Source organism: Micropterus dolomieu, linkage group LG01, assembly GCF_021292245.1.
Source record: "Micropterus dolomieu isolate WLL.071019.BEF.003 ecotype Adirondacks linkage group LG01, ASM2129224v1, whole genome shotgun sequence".
Taxonomy (NCBI): domain Eukaryota; kingdom Metazoa; phylum Chordata; class Actinopteri; order Centrarchiformes; family Centrarchidae; genus Micropterus; species Micropterus dolomieu.
In genome coordinates this window covers 30,291,694-30,296,643 of record NC_060150.1, presented here as the reverse complement: position 1 = coordinate 30,296,643, position 4,950 = coordinate 30,291,694, and the positions used below count along the sequence as shown (strand labels likewise).

The window sequence follows — 4,950 nt, the reverse complement described above, 5'->3', positions numbered from 1 at the left end:
GTAAAGGCCTTCTCTAGGGACAACCCCTGCAGAGTCCAATTTGGAGCTCCAAGCTCTCATCAACATTTTCCATCTCTCCTCCCTCCAGATTCAACCAATCAGCTTGTATGCTCTTCATATTGTCTAATAAATCATTTAATAAATCAGACAATGTCCATGGTCTCTTTTGCCCAAGAGAATGTCTGAAAACTGTTACAAGCTGCTAACATGTGGTGGACAGACATATTAGGTGGCTGACACAAAGAATCACAGGAGAACAAGACGATGTCAGAGGCCAGCTCTTAACACAACAGCTGAGACTGCAGACAGGGAAAGCTATGTGAAGGCTAATAAGACTACTCAAGGAAGACCAGAAGTGTGGAGCATCAAGTGTTGAAAGGGTCTTGTTATGCAATCCAGAGGTCTTGGAGGAGTAATTTCCAACTATGTCTGAGACGTATTATCACTTTGCAGACAGCTTTACACTTCACATGGTGCAGTAATAGCAATAGGTTTGGAGCTGGTGTTAACTGTAGCCACTTGTGAATTCAAACTATTTCCTCACTTTCCAAAAAAAATACATTTTTGGTTTTCTGTCAGATATTTCTTCAGATATTTGTCTCTACCATTGTCAATAGTCACCTTGAAAAATCCCCTTTCTGCTCAGTAATGGCCGGACATTAAATTAGGGCAGTATATTAAGTTGAGTGTCTCAGTTCCAGAACAAAACCCAATTTAACAGCAGCAATAACTCAAGAAAGCTGATTTTAGTGTTGTTGACAGGGATCAGGGTTTGTTTCATCTTGACCTCAGCTCACAAATACTATGTAATCTCGCCTTCAGTTTTGTGATCATGTAGAAAACCTGCAAGCACCACTATCTTCTGATTATAATAACAAGCACACACAATCACAATAGCAAAGTCACTCCTCAGAGGGACACATGAGCTTAGAAGAAGGAATCCCAAAACAATTTCACAGGGTTATCTTTGTCCTCAAGGATAAATAGAAGTAGGCTAACAATGCCAGGCCAATAAGGAGTATGGAGTTACAGTTAGGTTTGCCAACTTCCTGAAATGGAAATATGGAATGCCGGCAGGAGGGGTGGGGGCAGTTAAACCTGAACTCCAGAAGGGTCTGTATTAGAAATGTACCTAATGATGATGCAGTGTGGGATGAGAGTGGATTGTAAACGGTAAGAGCAGTGTTTTCTGCTTACTCACCAAGCTTCATTCATAAATCCTACAATTTTGTTTCCTATTGATGTACAAAGGCACTCACATAGTGAACTTGCTTATTATCTCCACCAGGCAAAGCCTGGAAGGGATCATGTGTTTGGTTGTCTGTGTGTGGATTTGTGTGCAGCTAATCTTGCATATTACTGGATCGATCAGCCTAATATTTTTTGTGCACATTTAAGATTTAATGCTCAAGGTTCTTCTGTGGTTGCAGTGATTTACAAGTGCAAAACCTATTTTATTGACTGAGCTTATGGTAAAGCTTAGACTTTCATCTTTTCAGCAGCATTTGCGATTTTACAATATGCGTTACAACATAGCAAAAGGCAGTCTGCTGCAGGCCACATTTTGGACTTTGTTGTAGCTTAAAAACTGACATCCGCAAAAATTTGATCTCGCCTTGAACTGGAGCATCTGCAGATTAATTCCATACCTGATTAGTTATTTACACTAAAGTTAGACATGATAAGAGATGGACAAATCGCCGTTTTGTTTTTTTTTCGCCACCATCTTCAATGTAAGGGAGCTGGGATGGACAATTGAGCCAGGTCAACTCTTATTGGTTTGTGTGTTCTGAATAAATGTGTTGTGTGAAATGTTAAAATTCAGAAGTTCAGACTTATTGTCCCATTTATTGTTTCCTTATTAAGTTTATCTAGTTAGGCAAACCTAGGGAGAAAAAACTCTCCCCTTTATTTCACTTCCTTCATGCATTCACGTTGGACACACAGCTTGCCCTGCACTCCCTGTTCCCCACCCATATGCCCCCAGACACACCTGATAGAGATCTGCATTCTACTGATAACTCTTCGAGTTTTAGATGTTTTTTAATCAAGAGACTCTTAAAGTCAATTCAGCATGGATGGTGGCCATCACAACAATGAGGTTGATGAAAGGTCAATCTATTGTAGAGGTAAAGACAGAAGCGAGACAGGGAAGTGACGGGCCTGTCAATGAGGGAGACGCAAACAGCTGTTTCTACACGCCTCCCCTTACTTCTCTGTTTGGGTAGTGGAACATAATATGACAGACTGGTTGAGAGATAACAAAGAAGGAGGGTTTCCTTCTATCTCATACAAATCACCCCGTCTTATTAGCCTAACCTGTAATATGTCTATCCCATAGACTTGCAGTAAATTGATTCTCAAAAATATGGAACAAAATCACGTCCTGAATCAGTTCTATACAAAACACATCTTTTAGTTTCCAATTACAGGACAATCCCATAATTAATGGGACAGTTGGCAACCCTTGTATGGAGTTGTAATTAGCTATAGGTTGGTGACCTTGGGCTTCATTTATAATACGGACTTACGATCAATTTTGATCCTAGGTATGGCTTATGAGGAAAGTATAATAATACTATAAAACCTTACTTTGACATGGAAATTATTTATCTCTCAGGATGGTCTAGACTGGACATATGTGATTTCCCTCAGTTTAGGATGCATATGCACTCAAGCTGAACTTTGCATTAGCTTTATGAACAATTTGATAGAAATAATCACTCCCAAGCTACAACCACCAAATAACACGTTGACTGGCTTCAATCTCCTCTACCATCACCGTGATCTCATCTTCCAAAAAGTTTGCTTTTCTCTTGTGGGCTATTCCTGACTATAACCCAATTTTTGCCCCGGGCAACAGCTGCAACAACGGCTGCAACTGTGGCGAGGTTTGAACTTGACTTTCATTGTTATATCCTTTCATCAGCACAGGCAAAAGGAACAGAAAAAAGAACACATTAAAGTAGTGACAAAGAGATTGGTTCATTCATTTATTTATTTAAAAGGGACAGCGTACAGTGAAACATAAACATTTCCATTTGATGCACTGTCCCTTGGTAGACCATAGTGAAAAACAACACAATAATCAATGAGCTAAGGCTGACCAGTTCATTGAAATGCCACCAAGATCACAACATGGCACAAATAAGCATCCCAATCATATCTCGACGTCCACCAAAGCAATCCCAACATGACTTTGAGCCAGCACAAAAACACAAAAGGACACACAAGACATACAATGAGAACTGCTCACAATGGCACATCACAAAAGTTTGCCAGTGAACTAAAATGAGGTCATAAAACTCATAGATAAAATATCTGAGTCAGTGATTACAGGGCTGAGCAGCTTAACCATCATTTCAGCTTTGCTTTGAACATTCAGATGACCCATTTAATAAATTGAAGTCTTGTTTTATTAAAATAAGACAATCAGATGTTGTCAAAGTGTCATTTCATTGATTTAGAGGCTTCATTTATTTAATTAGTACAATTAGTTGCGGCAGTGTACTCAAGTTGCAAGAAGAAATAGGGAATGAAAAGATGGAAGATATTTTCAGTAGCGCACATAACACCTCTTTCTTTTTGGTCATCAGTTTTATAACTAAAATAAGCAGTTAAATATTTGGTATTCTGGGGGTGTGTGAGTGTGAGTCTAAGTTTGATATAATGTGTCACAGTGCCTTTGCAATCTGCTTCAGTGTGCCAAAGGAATTTGTAGTGGCTTTATGAATGTCATATGGTTATCTCTGAGCTCAAGGACAAAAGAAAGCAAACAATGTTCCATAAACACTTCTCAGTACACTGTGGTTTGTTTTCAAGACAATGAGTTAGAAACCTTTTGACTGACTTTTATTGGGACTTAGGAGTCTGTAAACTGAGGAAACATAGATGCAGAACAGTGGCTGTGGGTACATGTATTTCAGTGTTTCTAATATAATGCCATGAGAATAAGATCTGAAGAGATGCAATGTCCTTAACTATAATTAGTAGATTTTCTTTCTTGTACTTGAGAATAGCTTGAGAAGAAAAGATATATAATTAACAATTAATGTTTGGGGACAAAATAACATATACTTTTTTGTTATTTGTTATAAATCTTTATTTATTCAGGGGAACAGGCCTCTCAGGAAGACCCTGACGACATTCACACCTGGAAAGTGCCCATTACAACCACAGCCTGATCTGCTGGCCCCTGGGCAGCTACAATGGAGCAGTTTGGGTTATGACCCTTACTCAAATGAAGGAGGGTAAGCACTGCTTGCTCACTTTCCACACCCAGATTGATCCTGCCAGTCTGGGAATTGAACCGGCGACCTCTCAGTCACAAGCTTGCTTCTCTAACCTTTAGGACATCACTGCCAAACACCCTTTAAACACCCTTACACCCTATAAACACAGCCTTTTGTAAAATATTTGACTTATTACTATTAGTCCAAGCTGAGATACAGTACTAGAAAGCTCCTATCTATGTAGGGTCAGTGGAGGTGAAAGGGAAAAAGAAAACATTATACAACTGTTTTCACAGACCTTCACTCTGTATTCTCATCGTAACAAACAAACTAATCTTCATGTATAGAATTGTATATAGTAATTTATATTTATAATAGAGTGTGGTGCTAACCAAAATTCTTCATTAATTATGAAAAAAATATTGACATCTAATATGTAACATAGCTTTTCAAACTCTGCAAAGATGATTAACCTACAAAACAAAACAAAAACCAAAACAACACAAATATGACCCAGAAAATGACTGTCCCATCTGCCATATCTGTCTAAGTACCAACTTGTAAAACAGACCGGGGGCCCCTGCTGCATGTAGGAAGGCTCATGACGTCCATCATAAGTGTTGACTGCAGAAGGACAAAAGACAGCTGGGAATGACAACCTCAGCTTTGCCCATAATGCGTTAAGGAATGGTACACTGAGTGTAGACATCCAACTGTC

The 4,950-nt window shown here is 39.0% G+C and overlaps 1 protein-coding gene across 1 annotated transcript in view; it reads left to right on the top strand.

Moving 5' to 3' along the window:
- The first annotated feature begins 3,822 nt into the window (after window positions 1-3,822).
- The window catches only part of LOC123980113 (myosin-6-like), an 18,029-nt gene continuing 16,901 nt past the window's right edge, over window positions 3,823-4,950 (top strand). Inside the window, exons 1-2 of the mRNA XM_046064346.1 lie at window positions 3,823-3,907; window positions 4,114-4,250. The gene's annotated coding sequence lies outside the window, so the exon portion shown is untranslated. The remainder of the gene's footprint in view (window positions 3,908-4,113; window positions 4,251-4,950) is intronic.